This window comes from Thamnophis elegans, chromosome 6 (genome assembly GCF_009769535.1).
Source record: "Thamnophis elegans isolate rThaEle1 chromosome 6, rThaEle1.pri, whole genome shotgun sequence".
Classification (NCBI taxonomy): domain Eukaryota; kingdom Metazoa; phylum Chordata; class Lepidosauria; order Squamata; family Colubridae; genus Thamnophis; species Thamnophis elegans.
In genome coordinates this window covers 66,559,065-66,579,872 of record NC_045546.1, presented here as the reverse complement: position 1 = coordinate 66,579,872, position 20,808 = coordinate 66,559,065, and the positions used below count along the sequence as shown (strand labels likewise).

At 47.4% G+C, this 20,808-nt stretch overlaps 1 protein-coding gene across 1 annotated transcript in view; it reads left to right on the top strand.

The window, feature by feature from the left end:
• IL1RAPL1 (interleukin 1 receptor accessory protein like 1) overlaps positions 1-20,808 on the top strand; it is a 726,118-nt gene that overhangs the window by 346,962 nt on the left and 358,348 nt on the right. The window lies entirely within an intron of this gene.

Genomic DNA, 20,808 nt, shown 5'->3' with positions numbered 1-20,808 from the left:
AAAAATCGTGCCTGTCCCGCCAAATGCGGGACGTCTGGTCACCCTATTGTAGAGTCATGAATCAATTAATTGAATTAAGTGTCTCCTGCAAACTGCACTCCCCTTTCGCTCCTCTTTTATTTCCTCTGGGAGGGGCCATTTATTGTCTACCTGTGGTCTTGCTCCCAAGTTGACCCCTGTTCTTTAGCTGTTCTCTTTGTTTGGCAACTGTGCATATGCACACTGGGAACAGGCTCCAGCTATTCGTCTACCTCACTGATGTCTGACTCTGAAGGCAGCTGATAACTGGCATACAGCTCTGACCCCCTCTCTGCCTCTGACATAGAGCCCTCATCAGAGTCTGGCCCATGTTCCTCCCCAATCTCCTCATTGTCTGAATCTGCTGCCAGCTCTGCTGGCAGGCCACAACAATGGATTGAAAAGGAATCAAAATAGTATCAGATCCCTACCATGAAACTGCCATTTCTGTGGGGAGGGGGCCTGGATCCCTTTATTCACTTATTGCCCTCTTCCTGTTTCCTGTATATCATGTAATCCCTTAGTTTATAACCCTGATTCTGACACCTATCTGCCTTGTGCTTTGATTTACCTTTGGGGCAGGGGTGGGTTTCAAAAATTTGTACTACTTATTCTGTGGACATGGCCTATTTTGTGGCTGTGGCTTGGTAGGCATGTGACCAGGTGGGAGTGCTTTGGCAGTCATGGGCACGGCCAATTTAGCCATCCATTTGGCTGATTAAGCAGTCCATTAAACAATACACAGCGGCCTCCTTTTCTATTCTTCTTAATATTGCATAAAGTTTTTGCTCTGTGTTTTTTTTTAGTAGGAGGGAGAGATTGGCAATGCCTGGGGATTTCTGGGATTTTCTCCTCTGTCTTAGAGGCACCAAAATAACCAAGATGATATAAGGTCTCCTGCTGGAGCAGGGGATTGGAGTAGATGACCTATGAGGTCACTTCCAGCCCAGGGTTGTGGTGCTGTTTCAAAGTATCCTCTGAAGCTATGTCTAGTGCCAGGGTTTATGGCCCTTCCTTTCTCTCCTTTTTCTCTCCCTCCCTCCATATCTCATTCACTTTCACTTTCCTTCCTTTCCCTCTTTTGCCCTTCCCTCCCTCCCTCCTTTCTTTCTTTCTTTCTTTCTTCCTTTTTCTCTTTCTCTCTCTCTCTCTGTCTCTTTTTTAAAAAATCACTCTAAGGTATGATGAAAGCAGTCACAAGTTTAGGGTGAATTAAGTCTTTCTCCAAAATTTAAACCAGGATTCCAACAAAAACCACTAGGTCAGCATCAAACTCAGGTTTCGATTTTTATCCAGAGCCCATTAGCTTCAAAGGTTTGGGACAGACCAGGTCTCTCCAGCTTAGATTTTCCAATTAGCCTTGACAATCAGAAAATCATGAGTGTGTGCCACCTCTGAACCCTCAGCCACTCTTGATACTACAAGAAGACTTATTGATGCTCCACTATCATGGGCTTTGGGAGAGTGGCCACCACAAGGGATGGAAGGCAAGCAGGACTAGGAGGCATCAGAAAGGAAGGCTAGGATGTGGGATGCCTATGGGGATTCTTGGTCATCCTGGATGTCCCAAAGATGCTTTTCTTCCCCAAGAGGCAGCTGGACTTCCTGCTTTTTCTTTAAAGACCTTTCGCTTCTTCTCCAAGAAGCTTCTTCAGCTCCTCCAGAAGCTTCCTCAGAGCTGAAGAAGCTTCCTGGAGGAGAAGGGAAACATCTTCATAGAAAAACCAGAAAGTTCAGTTGCTTCTTGGAGGAATAAAGCACCTTTGGGAGAAATGGATGAGGGCACCCAGTCCTAGCCTGTGCCCCTCATGCCTGGGCATCCATCCCAAGGAAGGACACAACCCGGCTTGAAAAAGAGCCCATGCCCAAAGAGCATTGGCTCTTTTTCACGTTTGAGTAAAGTAAGAATTATATGTCACGGGGGGGGGGGGGGCATCAGAATTTTAGAGAAGCTTAGGTGGGGCGTGGCCAAGGTTGGGAACCACTAAAATCAAATAGATTTTATTTGACTACAAAATTCAAATTGAGGCTAAGCAATGCCAAGGGAGAAGCAGCAAACCGAACTGTTATTGGCATTTCTTTTTAATCAGATGATTTTTTTAAAAGGCCATCCTAAAAAGCTGGGGGGGAAAGATTTGTAAAGAATTAGTCATATAATCTGAATGCCAAGCTGACAAGTACTCTATAATAAACACCCCAATGACCTCATACTGGAGGAAGCATTAGGCTAGAAAAATCCGGGTTCCGATTTTAATTTAACCACCTGAATATATGGAGAATATCCTAACCTCTCTGAAACTGGGCTACCACTGGATAAAAAACTGCATTTATTCCCAAAAGCCCCTTCTGTGCCAGCTGACAGTAAGAACAGCAGAAGGTTTCTCTTTCCTATACTTGATTGCACAACGAAAAAGCCATGGAGAAGGGCTTTGGGAGGAAATGCGGTTTCTTATCCAGCATCACCTCCTTGCGCTGGCCACTGTCTCCCCCAGTGCTGCTCACCGCTTTCACAGGCTCCCCCCCTCCCCAGCTGCTCGCCGAGCCAACAATGGCAGCTGCTGACTACCGTACAGTCTGTAGTGAGGAGGCAGCTACCTTAGCGCTGCCTGCCAGTCACCACGGAGTCAACAGACAACCTGTCCCTTTAACTCTTGCTAGAACAGCAGCCCTCTTACGCAGCCCAAAGTTTTATATGGAAGTGTGGCTCTCGGGCTCTCCCCCAAGACATCCTGGGGTGAGGCGAGCAGCTCACCTGGAGTCTATTGGGAAAGCGGAAGTGACAGAGTTGTGTTAGATACTCTGAGCTTTTCTGGCACTGGTCTTTGGTGGCTTCTGATGTATGTCTTATGTCACTGGGCAACATTACATATTGTGCAGTGGATGGGAATCTCGGGGCTCTCAGAGAGGAAAAGGCATAGGCGTGGTCGGGAATAAAGGGGAAAGACCCCTTTGCAAAAGTTAGGGATCTTACCTGTGCACGCTCACACCACACAAGAGGAACTAATTGCACCAAAGAAGCTGTAATCTGAAAAGAAATTGCAAACGGTGTTCATGAGCCCAGCCAGCCAAACTCACAGGTTTTCAAGCTCGTCTGGAGAGGCGTTTTAAAGAAAAAAAACCCCAAGAGCCACAAGATCTGGAGAGACGGTTGGTCAGTTTTTTGGCGGGGGATCCCCAGAACCAGGTTGCCCAGCACCCCGTCACTCTGGTTCTTGTGGTTTGTGGTTTTTTTTAAAAAAAAAAAACAGCCTCTCCAGATGAGTTTGAAAACTTCTGAGGTTGCTTCTGGAGGGGGCAGGCAGATGAGCTGCCCATCTGCCCCCTCCCAAAGCAACCTCACAGGTTTTCAAGCTGTAAGATCCAGAGCCGCCAGTCTCCTGTAAGATGTGCATCTCGCAGCCAGCTCGCCCCATCCCCTGCCCCACCTGCCACCCCCAAATTGCATCCCATTGTAAGCATCCCTCAACTGTTGTGTGCAGGGAAAACACTTGCACAGAAAAGAAAAACTTCCCAATAATGCAAGAAGCTGTTAATTGCCTCGCACTCACAAGAATATTTTCTGTACTATGCAAGATTTCTCCCTGCACACAATTGCTGAGAGACACTTGCAGTGGGGCGCAATTTGGGCTCATCTCCCACTCCAAGGCCCTCCTGCTTGCTTGCCCAACACTTGCTCAGCCACCCTCTCCAATCCCCAGGCTGTATGCAGCCACTCGCCAGTAACTGGAAAGCAAGGTCGTCCACCACCTGTTTGCCTAATACTCACTCAGAGATCTCCTAGCTCCTACCCCCAGCCCCCCCCAACATCATACCCACCAAGCCCCCCTCCCACCTGGGTGCAGCCACTCACCAGTTCTTTCTTCTTTTGGTTCCAAACTAAGCCCCAGTTGGTTGGTTAAAGTGTGGGTTGGATCCTAATGCTCCATGACTGGAGGTTTTTAAGAGAGATCTTTTTGGCAGCCAGCTGGCAAAGAAAGCTCTCAGCCATGACCAGCGCCACTGCCACTCCCACCAGCAGGGTGAGCAAAGGAAGTGGGTGGGCAGGGCAAGCATGGTGCAGACGGATGGGCCAAAAGAGTGGGGGAGCAGTGACCTGGTGGGTGGGGGGCAGGGGTGGGTTTCTCGCCCCGTTCCAACCGGTTCGGTTGGAACGAGGCCGGCGGCGTCCTCGCGCACGCACACGGCGTCCTCGCCCACGCACACGGCGCGCGCATGCGTACTAGCGTCTGCGCGATGCTCCAGCTGCTCCTGGAGGATCGCGCAGGTGCTGTATGCGTTCTGCGCATGTGTGGAAAGCGCAGAATTCGTAAAAACCAGGTAAGGAGCGGGCGCGGGTGTGCGGGCGCGCGCGGGCGCAGGGGGGGGGGCTTCGCCGTTCCCGGAAGTTACTTACTTCCGGGTTCGGCGACCAACCGGATCGCAGGGACCGGTGCGAACCGGTCGAAACCCACCCCTGGTGGGGGGAGTGAGCGGGGGCAGGCCAGGGGCCCATACCAATACAGGGGCATAGCCAGGCCACCACTACTACCAGTCCGCAAATGTACAGCTGATTTCCACTAACATTACACCCATACCAGTCCGAACCGGAAGCAACCCACCTCTGCTTTGGGGAATGTGTAAGGTGGGAGGACCATCTGTTTTGCCTCAGTTCTGAAGCCTCTGGAACCATCCCTTATCTCTTTCCCAGGATGGCCATTTCTAAAACAACTTCACACCTTTGGATTGGTTCATTCAACATCGGACTGAAGGGAGGGGTTTCTAACTCCTTTATCCTAATGGAATTGGCTAGGAGGAACGTAGAGAATGCTATGCTTTTGTCTTGCAATCGCCTTCCTTTCAATAAAAGTTTCCCTTTGAAAAGTTGAAGTTTCAAAAGTTCGTGCTTTCCTGAAAGGGGAGAGGAGGAAGATCTCACAAACAGCTTAGGTGACCACTTCAAACATAGAGCAAGTGTTGCTAACAAGAAGAATCAGTTGGTAAAAAGCCCAGAATAAAATATATGCACCTGCAGGATAAAAGAACTCAAGGGGGAATGGGATTACCGGAATGGAAAACATATCATCAAGCAGCAACAACTATGTGGATAAAAGAATGGGTAATGTTAGCTAATAAAAGAATCTTAACAATAGAGGGCCACGACCTGCAATACGGGTGGCACAACTACTTATGGTGCGAGGGAAATAAAATCCACAATTATTTTAGTAGTCACCATTTAAGGGGGGTATTGATTAAGGACTGGCTCGAAATTAGAAGGAGATACTATACGCAACTACCTAAATGGATATCTCCGACGGAAGCCCTGATATACCCGAATTTGATAAACTTGGATAAAATTGTTACCTACCAACAGTTGCTAGACGACCAAAACAAACTAAACCCCAGGGAAAATTTGGCTGATAAGGGAATAAACATCGATTGGTGGCCATATCTTCAAATTCAAAACAAACATAAATTCGATCTAGCACAACCTGGCTTCCAGAACAAGAACCAGGAATTAGATAAAATTTTAATTGGACCAGATGAGAAATTAATTTCAAAAATATACAACTGCTTACTGATTCGAAAAACGGAAGCAGAAAGAGTAAAAGAAGTCATGGTAACCTGGGCCCAAAACATCGGCCACTCAATAGATCTAGACGACTGGGAAAGAGTCTGGGAATGGAATCTAAAATTGACAAAGTCGACGGCCTATAAAGAAAATATATATAAAATGTTCTACCGCTGGCATCTTCCACCGACAAGACTGGCGAAAATGTCTTCAAAAGTTTCAGCCATATGCTGGAAATGTAAAACGGTGCTGGGCACGTACTACCATATGTGGTGGACGTGTCCGGTAGCCAAAGCATATTGGAAGCAAATACTAGGATGGCTGAATGGAATCCTGTCAATTAAACTATGCTTTAAGCCGGAAACTTTCTTATTAGGAATAATAGATCAAAAAATTTGCAAATCTGACCAATACCTCCTAGTCCATATTCTGACAGCGTCAAGGATTGTTTACGCACAGTGCTGGAAGAGTGAAAATGCCCCTACCAACACTATGGTGATGAATAAAATTTTAGAACTAGCAGAAATGAACAGACTGACGATGCGAATTAATGACAAAGAAGACACAGACTTTTATACAGTCTGGGAGAAGCTATACAAATGGCTTGATGAGTCAGTGAAGACCTAGACATAAAAAGAGATAGCTAACTAACCTATCACGATTAAACCAATAACTCAAATGAACAATATACAACAACTGAGAGATAAACGAAAGGAGAAATGTATCAGGGGCGAGAACCCACCGTCGAGCAATTTTGTCACGCTACAATGCTGGGAAAACTTTAAAAAGCTGATAGGAAATTCGCTATAATTACCTGCATGAAATTAGTGATCAAACTTCATTTTAGATGAGGCGAGAAGACGTATAATCCTTGCCTCTTCAAGCAAGGAAAGGGAAAGAGAACCAGATTGTCCTCAGCAGAGGAAAATACGCAAATGTAACAAAGGTTAGAAGGGAGGGAAGGAGGATAGTAGGGAAGTCTGGATGGAGAGGAGAAAGGAGAGGAATAGGAAAGGCAGAAGAAGGGGGAAGAAAGAGGAGGAAGAGAAAGAAGAGAAGGGAAAGAAGGTGGGAAGAAAGAAGGAGAGAAGAAAGAGAAGAAACTGGGGGAGGAAGGAGGGAGGGAAGAAGAGAGGGTAGTAAAGAGGGAAAGAGGGAGGGAAAGAAAGAGAGAAGGAGAGTTGAAAGGAAGGAGGGAAGGAGGGAGGAAAGGAGGGAGATTAAGAGAAAAGGAAGGAGGAGGGAAAGAGGCAGGGAAGGAGGGAAGGTATGTGTGAAGGAGGGGGGGAGCGAGGGAGGGAAAGGAGGGGGAAGGAAAGGAGAAAAGGAGAAAAGAAAGGAGGGAAGGCAGGGGAGAAGGAAGTAAGGGGGGAGGGAAGAAAAGAGGGAGGGAAAGATACCTAACCTTTGATGTTTATAATGATTTGATAGTATGGGAATATCTCGAAATGTAGTTGTATTGTTTTGTTACAAGTTATGGATGTTGTATTTTCTTTTTACCAATAAAATCTATAAAAAAAAAAAAAAGAAGAAGAATCAGTTGTATAAAATGATTACCAATTTGGGTAAAACAGAAAATGACAACAGCACAAAAACTGGGGGGAAATAAATTCAAATAATACCTATTGGCAATGACACTGACAATGACAAAAAAATGATCTTTCTTGAGAAAAGGATTTTATAATCTTCTTTCATTAGTTCCTGCTCACTTCCCTTCCCAATTCTGTTGTCAGGGGTATCAGTGAGAACTTGGCCTCTGTTGTTCTAAAGTAGTAGCGATAGAAGCAATATAATTCAAAAGCCATCAAAATAGAGTTGCCAACAATATCAACTATTCTTCTACTAAGAGAACTGGATATTGGGGTGGTGGTGGTTATCTGTGTCATACATTTAGAAGTCTTAATAATTATCTTCCCCTGAAATCTTTTATTTCAGCCATTGTATTACATTATCAGTATAATAAATAAATTCAATCAAATGTAATTATTGTATAATTACTCTCTGAGCCTAGATAGTCCATATAGATTCCTGATCTGCCTCCATATATTAATATTGTTTGCATTTTTATTACACATTTGAAATTTTTAAACAATAACTTTATCCTGTAATTTTTATTCTACAATGAAGCCCTGTTATCAATATTGGAACATAGCATTTAAGACAGTTGTCCTGTTATACATCTATATTGATAATGAATAGAAGTTCTACCATATTAATTATTTCTTCCTCAATTTATAAACATGGGCTGGATAGACTTCTATTGCATTAGTAATGGTGCAGTATTGAAAGTGCAGTATTGAAAAGGGTACCGACTGTGAGGTTCGTATCAATTTTTAGTACACCTTGAAAAACCCACTGGGAATTTCCATTTGGATTATAACCACTTGAATCAATCCAAATCAGCTAATTAAGCCTCCAATTAGCAGGAGGAAAATTGCTCATAATGATTCTTAATTTATTAAATGTTATGGTTATGTTGTAACCATTTAGAAAACTGGATAAAATAATAATAAGATTAAGTTATGTACCTTTTTCTCTTCCCCAGAAATCTATTACTTAATATGAAGTGAATTCAAGCATGTAAATTTTTAGATAGGATCTAAATTTGTATCAGTTGATAATATTTAAATATGCACAAGGATTTAAATATGCACAAGGATTTAAATTTGCTAATATCCTAATCTGTCTATAACTACAACTGTCTATAATAGTAGATCTCAAACATTAAGATGTTTCTAACCAACTTCTTTTTAATTGGGTGGGCTACAAATCCTCAATTTACGACCACAATTGAGCCCAAAATTTATACCAGATGCTGATTGTCTGAGGGTGGAGGTCACCTCCAGTTTCAATAGGCTACAATGAAAAATGGAATGAACCTGTCTAAGTGTTTGGTTAGGAATAGTTTCACAGTGACTGGATTTATAATCCTTGTGAGGGTTGAGGTGACTGTAAAAATTTGGTGGAGAGGTAGACTTTGTTTCCCACTTTGAATGGTTTCAGTTCTTTTTGTCTGCTTGGGCCTTGAAAGCTGCCCTAGCCTCTTGTAGGACCAATTTGACAACTGGCCATGTATTTTGTAGATTGTTGATCCACTCCTTAAGAGAGGGGATTTTTGGCTCCTCTGAGGAAAGCTCAGACATGAGGTTCAATTGCTGGCCCATGGCCACTTGAAAAAGGGTAAGCCTTGTACTGGGTATACTGAGTTGTTGTATGCTACTTCAGTGAATGGCAGAAGGTCTGTCCAGTTGTCCTAGTGATGATTAATAAAACATCTTAAATATTGTTCCAATATAGAGTTAACTTTGTCTGAGGCCCTGTTAGTCTGGTGGTGATGGGAGGAGTTAAGGCCCTAGAAGGAGCCTAATAAATTCACAAATTCCCACCAAAACTTTGAAATGAATTGGACTCCCCTGTCTGAAATTATTCTTTTTGGGGCTCCATGGAGGTGGTAGATGTGTACCAGGAACATTTTGGCCAGGTTTTTGGCAGTGGGGATCTTCTGGCATGGGATAAAGTGCATCTGTTTGGAAAATAAATCTGTAACAACCCAGATTACAATATTTCCCCCGCTTTCAGGGAGCTCTACAATAAAGTCCATAGAGATCTCTGTCCAGAATGCTGAAGGTCCTGCTATGATTTGTAGGAGACTGGAGCATTTCCCCTGCCGTCTTTTGGCTGCAGTGCAAACAGGGCAGCTAGCCATGTAGCTTTCAATGTCCTTTTTGAGTGACAACCACCAAAACTGTCTCTTGATAAGGTCTAGGGTTTTTACAAAGCTGAGATGCTCTGCAATTTTGGAACTGTGGCATTTTTTCATAAAATCCAGTCATTGGGATGCAGGTACATATAATATTCCTCCCACCCAAGCCAGGTTGTCCTTAATCAGGCAGTTATTTTTATGTGACTGAAGCCATTCATCATTTGCAAGTGCTTTTTTTGAAAGCTTAGGTGGTGTCTGCGATTAACGTGGTTAATCTTGGCTTGTGCCCTGGTGATTATTTTAGTTGCTAGTTGTGGGGTTTGGAGGAGGGGTTTTATTATTTCTGGTTTTGTGCTATTGTATTGTGACTTTCTAGAGAGCATGTCTACCAAGAAAATCCCCCCCCCCGGAGATATTTCAGTGTGAAGTCAAAGTGCTTACAGTACTGTGCCAATTGTACTTGTTTAGGGGAGAGTTTTCAAAGGGTTTTCAGGGCTTCCAAGTTTTTATGGTCAGTCCAGACTTCAAAGGGGATTTTATTTCCCTTAAGGAAGGGGCACCTGGTGAGGAGAGTCCAACCAACACCATATGCCTCCTTTTCCCAAATGACCTATCTTTGTTCAGTTTCTGTTAGTTTTTGGGAGGTAGGCACATGGTTGTAATTGGTTTTGTTCATTTTTATGGAGTAGTACTACTCCCATGGCCACATCACTGGGATCTATTCGTATGACAAACGTTTGGCCTGGGTCAGGGTGTTTTAATACTGGCTCTGCTGAAAACAGTTTTTTGAGTTTTTTGAATGCCACTTGGCATTCCAAGTGGCACTCCAATTTAGTGATTGACATGGTTTTGGTTTTGTTATTCATTTTATTTTCAGCAAGCTAGTGATGGGGAGGGCAATCTTTGGAAAAGCTGGGATGGATTGTTGATAGAAATTGGCAAAGCCGGAAAAACTGTTTGCGGGTACATTTCTATGCCCTCATGAGAAATGTGGCATCCTAGATAGTCATTTTTTTCCTGGTGAAATTCACATTTGGAGAGTTTTGTTTACAGTTTTGTGGAGCAGAGTTTGTTTAGGACTGCTTGGACCACTTTTACATGCTCTGCTTTTGTTTCTGTGTGTATTAATATGTTGTCCAGGTAAAGAAGGACCTCTTTGTACAAACATTCATGTAGAACTTCATTTATCAATTGCATGAAAATCACTGGGATGCCTTGTAATCCAAATGGCAGTACTTTAAATTGGAAACAGCCTAATGGGGTGTTGAAAGCAGTTTTCCACTCATCCCCTTCCCTTATTCTGATGTGGTAGTATGCCTCACGTAAGTCCAGTTTCGAAAATATTTTTCCTTTGAACAAGTGAACTAACATGTCCTTCATTAAGGGGAGGGGTACATGTTTTCTATGCTCACAGCGTTTAGGTTCCTAAAATCCATGCAGAGACGCAAAGAGCCATTCTTTTTCTTGTGGAATAGGACTGGTGCTGCAAACTTTGGTCAAGCTGATTCGATAAAACCACTTTGTAGGTTTTTGTTGATAAATTTCCTTAGTTCTTTGAGTAATATACTCGACATACAGTAATATAGGCGACATACAGTACATTTTTGGCTTTGGTAGCTTAGCCCCTGCCAAGATCTTGATAGCGCAATCTGTGGCACAGTGGGGGGATAGTTCGTCTGTGCGCTCTTTGCTAAAAACTTCCTCTAAATCCCAATATTCTTTTGGGAAATCTGGATTCGCCACTGCTCAGCCAGGCATTGATGTTTTGTTCCCCTCCCCCTTTTCTGTCCTGCCTTTGAGGTTTCCGAGAATGTCACGTGCTTTTGGAAGTTTATGGACCGCTGTTTCTAATTAACTCTATGGTTCCATTTCTTCAGACATGTGAGTCCCAGGACTAGTGGCCATTCCATTCTGGGGTCTACGATAAAAATTAAAGTCTCATTGTGGCGTCCTAGGTTTATTAGCAAGGGTTCTGTGGCAAAAGTTGCTGGCTCCCCCCCCCTTGCTATGGATCAATCAAGTTGGCAGAATGCAATGGGGATTTTTAGTTTCCTTAGGTGGATCCTCAGTCTTCCTACCAGGGAGGGGCTAATTAAGCATCGCGTGCACCCTGGGTCCAGCAGAGTTAATATTTCCCCCATTTCCCTCTGCTAGGGATAAACAGTCTTGGAGGTAGGATGAGTGGTTGAATTGGTTGACTTACCAGTGGGTCATCATCTGGATTGCTTTCAGATGGGTTTGGGTAGTCCCGGGGGGGGTGGTGTAACAAAGTTTTCTTTCCCAGAGTTGTGGAAGGAGGAAATTCCCTGGATTCTCAGTGCCATCACCTTCCTCAGTGTGTCAATTTTGTAGGTTTCCCGCCAATGGGCATTCAGTATTCCTGGTGGGGTCTTTTGAGTGACATTCAATGGCATGGTACCCCTTCTACCCACAGTTGAAGCAAGCTGATGGCCTTTGTGCTAGGGCAGTTTGTGGTTTAAATGGTTCCCTTTTCCCTTGGGGGGGGGGTGATCTTCTCCACATTCATCTGGCCCAGTATTGGTTTCCGGTCATATCTATTTCAGCTTCCTCGGCTACAAGGTACCACTCATGTAAGTGGTAAGGAGCCCCTTGGACCAGCAGGTGGTGTACAGGTCATCACTCAGCCCATCCTTGAACCAGCTCACCCAGATGACCTCTGGCCAATCCATGCAAGGTCACAGAATTCCTCAGTGTATTCAGCTACTAGTGTCAGTGTTCCAAATATCATGCAGAATTAAATCAGAGTCCAAGGTAGAGCTACCCTTAAAGTTCCAATTTAATAAGACAGACATATTGGCACATCTGTAGACATCCCAATTCTGAAAACGTCCTGGGATTTCACCCAGTTGATCTTATACCCACACCCATAAATCCATCACATAGTCCAATCTTCTTCAGCCACACTGGCATTTCCACCCATCTAGTTCCGGTCAGATGCAGAGGTGTGGAGACAAAAGATGACCTTGGGCTTCTAGAAAAGAATGACAAGAACACATTCCACAATTCTACTCCTTTCTATTCCCCCTCCCAATTATTACACTTATGAAACAGCATAATGAAATAATAGAGAGTGTGGCAGGCCAAAATCCCAAAAGGAATATAATGGCAGGCCTGACAGGTGGCCTCTCCTCAGAAGAAAAAAGTTTCCTGAAAAGAGAATAACATAAAAGTTAACATAACAATATTAACCACTCTCCCCCCCCTGGGGGGGGGACCCTTTGGCTTATCAGGAAACTTCTCATGGAATTGTTTTACTAACTTATCCACTTTTAGATTCCAGCTTTTCATCCAAGTAGCTTCAGACAAAGGGTAACCCTTCCATTGCACTAAATACTCTAATCAACCCCTATTCAGCCTGGACTCTACAATTTTCTCCACCTCAGATTGTGGTTCCCCTTCTATCACTACAGGAGGAGAGAAAACTTGGGTGGATGCTCTTATGCTAGACCCAATTACTGGTTTCAACAAGCTACAATGAAATTCTGGGCCAATTTTCCCTAGACTTCTGGGTAGACTGAGTCAAACTGTAACTGGGTTAACTATCTTCACCATTGGGAATGGACCTAGAAATTTTGGACCAAATTCCTTACTAGGCATTCTTAATCTTATGTATTTGGTAGATACAAAAACTTTGCCCCCCCCCCCCCGAAAGGGGGTTTGGAGCGAGCGGTGTTTATCAGCTTGCTTCTTGTAGGCATCTGCCACATCTGCTAGAGCTTTCTTCGTATTTTCCCATCCTTTCTTTAGCGTGTCCATCCATTCATTCAAAGACATGGAGGAGGGAGATTCTCTAGGCAGGCATGGGAACAAATTCCATGCCACTGGTAATCTGGAAAGGAGTAAATCCAGTGTTGCTGTGGTCCACATTGTTGTATGCCACTTCAGCGAAGGGTAGCAAGTCCGACTAGTTGTCTTGCTGATAGTCCACATAACACCAAATGTATTGTTCCACCACCGCATTGGCCCTCTCTGCTGTGCAGTTCATGCTGGGATGAACCTCTGAGTTCAGTTCTTGTGTGGACCCAATGGATCTCAGGACCTCTCTCCAGAACTTGGCTGTGAACTGGACCCCGCAGTCTGAAATGATCCTCTTGGGTACTCCATGCAGGTGATAAATGTGTTTCATGAACATTTTCACTAATTTCTTTGCAGATGGCAATCCTGAGCAAGCAATGACGTGTGCCTGCTTGGAAACCAAATGAGTAACTGTCCAGATTACTCTATTCCCACTGCTGCCTGGGAGTTCCATGATAAAGTCCATTGCAACCTCTTCCCATGGTCAGTTAGGGCTGGCCACTCGTTGTAGCAGTCCAGAGGACCTCTCCGGCAGTCGTTTCATCGTTGCGCAAGTAGCACAGCTTTCTCCTGTGCACCGCTTGGAGAGTCCAAGCAATGGATTATTTCAGTCTGCTTGCCCTGGACTGAAAAAATCTTTTCCCTGGCCACGCCTCCTGGCGTGGCTCCATTCCCCAGAAAAAAATTCTCAGTCAGCCCGATCGGATTGATTTTCGTGAGCTCCAGCTATTTGATCTTTTCCCTTTGGCTTAGACTCCAAACTAATTCTTTTCCCTTCTACTCTTTCCCTTTTCCCTTTGCTAGCCTTTCCTTGTTATGTTGATGTGTTTTTGATTGCTGTAACAGGCCTTCTGTTGTGGTGGGGGAGGGTTCTCCAAAGCCGCGCTGACTCAGCTGGCTGCAGAGGCCTGCCGCTTGACTTTTAAAAGGTGCGGCAATCACCGGCAAGGCTTTTTAGGACTGCAGCGATCTCTGCGAGCCACCTTTGTTGTTTTAAATGGAGTTTTTTTGCTTTTTGGCCTTAGTTTCGCTCTAGCCTGCCGTGGAGGGGTGTTAGGCAGCCGGTTCAGCTGCACGCATGCCACACTGCTCTCCTTCGCCCCCATGCTGTTGCGACGGCCATTTTTGGCAGGGGCCTTTCACGCGCCTTTCATGCCAAGGCCTATCGCTTCAGCAACGCCTCATCAGGAGCCGCTGGATGACCAGGGGGCACGGGGGGTCTCTCTACTGAGCCTTCTGCCATCCTCAACGATCCCCAAGCGGTGCCAATGCCAGTGCCGCTTGCGGCCTGCGCTCTCGCTCAGAGAAACGGCCCGGGGCCTGCTTAAATAATCTGGATATTTTTTTCTTCGCATGTCCCTGGGCCTTCTCTGCCCTCCTGATAGGTCTTGCAGTACTCCTGCAGGCCTTTAACCTCCATTCCCTCTGCTCTTTCTGGCATTGCTTCTCTGCCTTCCTTCTCTCACTTATGAAATGTTTTTACTATGGATTCCTCTACTTACGACCTTTTGTGTTTCCTTTATTGCAGAGTAGCCAGTTCAGAGCATCCAAGACCCCTGCCTCCTCCTGCACTGGTCAGCCCAATCTGAGTGATGATTCACCATGGAACCCTCTACATCAGGTTCTTTGTCTGGTAGACCGGGTCCTGCGCAGGTTCCCAGCAGGTTTTTCCTCTCCTGCTAAGGGTACTGGGTCAGGCAGGGGTAGGGTGGTCAGGCAGGGTAAGAACCCCGAGAACACCTCTGTAGCCGAGGCTTAAGATGCTGAAAGGCGTCAGAGGGCCCTTGACAATTGCTTTGGGAGGCAAAGCGCCTGGCGGAGGAGGATCTTCCCCCGTGCTCCTACTGGGGTATCCTCGGTCCCGTCTCCTCCCGGGGGGACCCTGCAGTCCTTCCAGCCGAAGAGGTGGAGTCGCAGGACTTGTTTCCTGACGGATTCCTAGTTACATCGTCTCCACCCCCCTCCTGGATTTATGATCAGGGACCCTCTCCTGAGGAGCTTCCCTGACCTGCACTTGGGGCAGCCCTCTCTCCTTCAGGGAGAACCAATTGAGCAGGAGCCTGGCTCAGATCCGTATCTGGGTTATCTCCTCATATGCAAGCGATGGTGGCCCGGGCCATTGCCAAGGGTATGGAGCCGGCATGCGGCAGCATGCTCCTCCCACCCTCTTGCCCGGCCCTTCCCAGCCTGTCCAGGGGAGTCCTCCCCCGGCAAGGCAGGCGCGCCATGGTCTTCTTGAATCCTCAGTGGTCAGTGGATCCTCAGCTTTGAGGATCCTGTACAGGAGATACATCAATTAGCAGGGGATGTGGTCTTTTCACCCGATGCCCGTTCTTCTCGGGCCCTTTTAAACCAAAGTCCCGTTAAGTTGTTCCTGCATAACTTTACGGCTGCCAGTCCCCATCTGCGGCTGTTCCAGTGGATCCCAATGCTGCCATGTCTAGGCTCCACCTTCCCGGCAAGAAATGATACCATCTCTGAGCTGTTCTTAGATTCTGCGTCAGTGGAACCAACCGGCCACTTCGTCCTCCCCCGGTGGGTGGACAAGAAGTTGTATACCAGGGTTCCCGCCCTGGAGGACCTCCTTGGAGCTCCCTGAGGTGGATCCCCTCACTACTGCCCTGACATTCGACTATCCCCTCCCCGCGGATCCCTTGGAGGGCTTCAAGCGGGGGACAAAAAGGCCTGTCACTAGTCATATCTTGCGGCGGCTTGGGTCATTAAGACACCTTCTTCCGCCCTCCCTTTTTAATAGGGCTGTAGTGATCTGGCTGCGGGGGCTCCAGACCACGCTTCCGGTGACAGCCAAGAGCCTTCACCAGGGCGTAGCTATGATAGTGGTGGCTGTCCAGTATGCCGGGGACTCCTCCCCAAGCGCCACCAAATTTGGTTTCCAGGGCCTTGGTGTCGGACGTTGCATCTCAACGCCTCTTTTGGCCCCGCCCCTGGCGGGCTGACCAGAAGCGCAAATGATAGCTGGCATCGGCCTCTCGGGTGCCAGGCTATTCGGGGAGGCTCCGGAAGTCAAAGGGCAGTAGGAAGGTCTTGTCTTCCGCTTCCAAGAAGCAAGACCGTCAGTCTATCCCTTATCCTAGGAGACAGCCCTTCGCCTCTCTGAGCCCTCCACATCCACCCCCTTCAACCCTTCCGATAGACCCGCAGGCCAGTCGGAGTCAGGCCTCAGGACGGCTCCTCCTTTCGAGACAGGAGGGACACAATATGATGTTTCGCAGGCTCAAATGGGGGGGGGCCTTCGGTGGGCTCTTCTGTAAGTCTAGGTGACTGCCGAGGTCGCCCCCATCGGGGGTCGCCTGCAGTTGTTCGCCTCCCCTTGGACCCGGAAGGCTGTGGACGCTTGGATGCTAGGGTCCATCATAGGGGGCCTCTCCCTGGGGTTCCTGTCTCCATCCCCCAGGACCTTCATCAGGTGACCCTCTCCCCCTGCCTCTGAGAAGGGGGCGGATGGTCCAGAAGGTCTTTCACCTTCTAGAGGCAAGGGCATAGTACGGGCGTCTTCAGGCCAGAAGGGGTGGTATTTTTCCCTCCATCCTCTTCCTTGTGCCCATGACCTTGGTGGAGGGGCATCTTGGATCCCTAGTACCTCAACCGGCACCTTGCCTATCGGAGGTTCAAGTTGCAGTCCCTCTCGCCACTCCTGGCGGGGATCGGCCAGGGAGTCCCTCTGGCTTCCATCGATTTGGAGGGGGCATATCTTCATGCTCCCATCCGTCCCCAGCACAGGAGGTTCCTGCACCTTTTCTATGCCGGCTGGCTTTTCATTACAGAGTTCTTCCATTCGGCCTGTCGTCGGCATCCAGAACCTTCACGAAGGTCCTGGCGGTGGTGGCAGTGCTCCTCAGGTGCAGGCCAATATGTTTGCAATGCGGCCTGGATGGCATCATCATCTCCAGTCGTCTTCCAGGCAACAAGCTGTGCGGGACCTCCGCATCTCCATGCGGACCCCCGGAATTCGTGGTCCTCTCTCAACTTGGAGTAGAGTCGTCTTGTTCCTTCCCCAGAACCAGTCTCCTGGGGGCAGTGATAGACGTCATGCATGTCAGGTTTTCCTGCCCCAGGACAGGGTGGAGGCTCCATGGTCTCTGGCTTACATATTGCTACGTGCAAGGCAGGTCCCTGTGATTCTCTTCACAGTTGCTGGGGAAATGGATTTGCACCTGTTGATCGTTCCCTGGGCCCGTCTACACTCCATGACGCTGCAGTGGCCCCTCCTGCTTCGCCTGAGGGCCGACAGCGACTTGACCCAACTGATTCCCGTGCCCCTGACCGTAAAATGGTCCCTCCAATGGCGGGCCTCGTCAACTATCCTCGAGGGGCACCATCTTCAGGGGGCACAACGTGGTTGTTGTCACCACTGTCACTACCAGCTGGGGAGCGCACCTGGGTCCCCTCGTGGTCCAGGGCAAGTGGTCCGCATCAGAATCTCGTCGCAGCATCAATCTTCTGGAACTAAGGGCGGCCAGGTCGGCTCGTCATCTCCTTTGTCTGTTTGCCGTCGTCACGTCCTCCTGAGGTTGGACAATGTGATCACTGAGGTGCTCATCGTCCGCCAGGGTGGTGCCTGATTCCAACCTACTGATGGCGGAGGCCCTGGGCCACTGGGCAGAACATCACCTGGAATCCATGTGCTCCGACCTCATCTTGAGTGTAGCCAACACCCAAGCAGACTGTCTCAGCAGGCCCACTAGAGATCCTGCCGAGTGGCATCTCAATCCTGCACTCTTCCATCGCCTCTTCCACGAATTTGGTCTGCCGCCGGTGGGCCTCTTCGCCACCAGGGAGAACACTCAGCTCAGGTGATCCCTTTCCGCTGCCTGTCTCCAAGGACAAGAGGAACGGACGCTCTGCGGTGCCACTGGCCCGGAGACTCCTTGCGCCTTCCATCCTCTTCCTCTCTTACCGCAAGTATCTTCCAGGAGCATAGCGGGGGGCGGAGGTGTTCTTTGTGACTCCCTGCGGGCCCGGGGATCGTGGCTCGCCGCCTTGGTCAGCCCGTCGGTGTCCCTTCCCCGTGGCGGGTTCCCCCGATCAGGTCTCCCTCTGCTGGAAGGCTGTTGTCCATCCGGTCACCTGTGACTCCGGTTGGCCACCTGGCCCCTGAGGGGGACCTGCTCGGGAACAAAGGCTTGTCAGAGGAGGTGGTGCACACCCTTCAAGCTGTTCAACCTTCCTCCACGACGAGAATCTACGATGCCACCTGGGCATCCCTTCCAGGTGGTGTGAGACCCTTCTCATTGCCCCGGTCTCAGCACCGGTGGACCACATGTTGGATTTCTTGTGGGGGGCCTTGGAAATAGCCTGTTCCCGAACACACTGCAGCACCAGGGAGCGGCCTTGTCCACTGTCTGGTTCGGGGATCCTCCCTTGTCATTCAGTAGGATTCCCAGGGTACGTTGTTTCCTGAAGGACATCTCCATTCTTTGTCCTCCCACAGTGCATCGTTTCCTGCCTGGCTACTGTCTGCGGTGCCGCAGGTTTTCAATCTCTGCCCTTCGGGCCGCTACGCTTGGTCTTCCTCTGACATCTTACGCTGTAGACGGCGTTCCTGATGGCCTTCACATCTGCCCACCGTATTCCGGGTTGGCGTTCCTGTCGGTCCACCAGAACCTGTGCATCGTTCCTCCCGACAGGGTCGCTTTGAACCTTGCCCTTCCTTCATTCCGAAGGTCACCACCTGGCTCCATAGGGCGCAAGAGGTCATCTTGCGGCTTGTTTGACCTCGCCTTTCTTGCGCTCAGGAGCGTTCCTGGCATGAGCTGGTTGTGTGCCACGCTCTGAAAATCTACCTACACCAGTCCTCAGGCTTCCGTACGTCTGGGGCCCTGTTTGTATCCTTCCAGTCCGGCTCCTTCGGCAAGGAAGTCCCCTTCTCCACCATTGGCAGATGGTTGAGGGCGTGCATCGCCTCTGCCTACAAGAGTCAGTCTAGGGCACTCTGCGTCACTCCACTACACTCTCTACGGGAACCACGGCCACCGTTGCAGCTGGGATCGTCCAATATTCCATCGCGGAGGTTTGTGGGGCGGCCACGTGGTCGTCGCCGTCGCCCTTTGTCAGACTCTGCAGACCGGACGGTTTTGCCTCAGCTGAGGCGCCTTTCGGCAGGAGGGTACTCCAGGCAGTTGTTCCTGCCCGCCCAGATGGACAGTAATTTGGGTATGTCCCATTGCTTGGACTCTCCAAGCTGTGCACAGGAGAAAGACCATTGGCTTACCTGAAGGGTCCTTCTCTGTGCACCGCGGGAGAGTCCAACCCACCCAGATTCGTCCCGGGATGCGTGCTCTCCGTGTCAGCTAAATTGGTCATTGGACTCTTCTTGACCATCCTCTCGGCCAGAACTTTCTATTTTTTCTGGAGAATGGAGCCACGCCAGGAGGCGTGGCCAGGGAAAAGATTTTCTCAGTTCAGGGCAAGCAGACTGAAAAACCCATTACTTGGACTCTCCCACGGTGCATAGAGAAGGACCCTTCAGGTAAGCCAATGGTCTTTTTACGTAATCTTCCATCTCTGATTCCATCTTTGGCCACCAAAATTGATGTCTGGTGAGGTGGAGCATTTTTAGGAATTCAAAGTGGCCTCCTAGTTCCTCCTCATGGCTTTGCTGTAGAACTTCCAGCCTCAACCCTGAGAGGACATACAGTTTGGACCCCCTCTAGACTAATCCATTTTCCATCATTAGGATTTCCTGGTTATTGTTGAGCCACTGGTCTGTTGGGAGCACCAATTTCAGTTTATCCTGGCTTCCATTACTATCGTACTGTGGTTCTCTCGATAAAACATCCCCCAACAAGGTTTTTGGTACTTGTTGGACCCCTGGGATTTTGGTCTCTTCTGCAGAGAAAGATTTCCTGATTTCAGTGTTGTTTGACATTGCCTATTCTCAAGGGAGGAACAGAGAGGGCTATTATCTCCAGATATTGTTGATAATCCTACTTTATCATTTCCTTTATAGGCATATTCTTATCCCCTAAAATCAAGGTCTACTGATCCGTCTTTGGTTATATTTTCTATTTATTTCACAAATTGCAAATATCACTGTATTGTCTTTCTCGATGGATGAAACATTTAAATTACAAACTATCTCAACAGATCATATATGAGAGAATATAAATGCACTTTATGTGTATTGATGCTTAGAAACATCCAAACAGATTGGATGCTGGTACAGCAAAAAGAATCATATGTTATCTTAATCTACCCAGGCAAAACAAAACTAAACTGAAACAAATACTTCCCATTTTCATTTTTATTCATATTCATCAGCACCATCTAACTGAGAGAAGCAAGTCACATATTTCCAGATTCTCTGTGAACATAATGAAACTGCATAAGTAGGAGAAAATGGTCAGTTAGAATATAAAAACATGGAAGTTTTGACTATGCTCATTTATATTACCTGAAAGTGCTGTATACTTAAGCCACTTGGGCAGAATGGTTGAAAGTAAAGAGATACAGGAATATAATAAATGAGTAGGTGGTATTTTTATAAGGCTGCAATTTACATTGGTTGTTATTAAGCAAGTCACTCTGTTATTAAGTAGGTCGCTCTGAGAATGAGATGGGTGGTAGCTAAATTTAAATAAATAAAATAAACATTATAGGAATATTTCTTTTAATTGTTGATTCATTCAAAAAAAATAATGTAACAAATAGATGAATTTATTTTCATGTTTATGGTGCAAAGCAGTAATGGTATCCTCTTTAT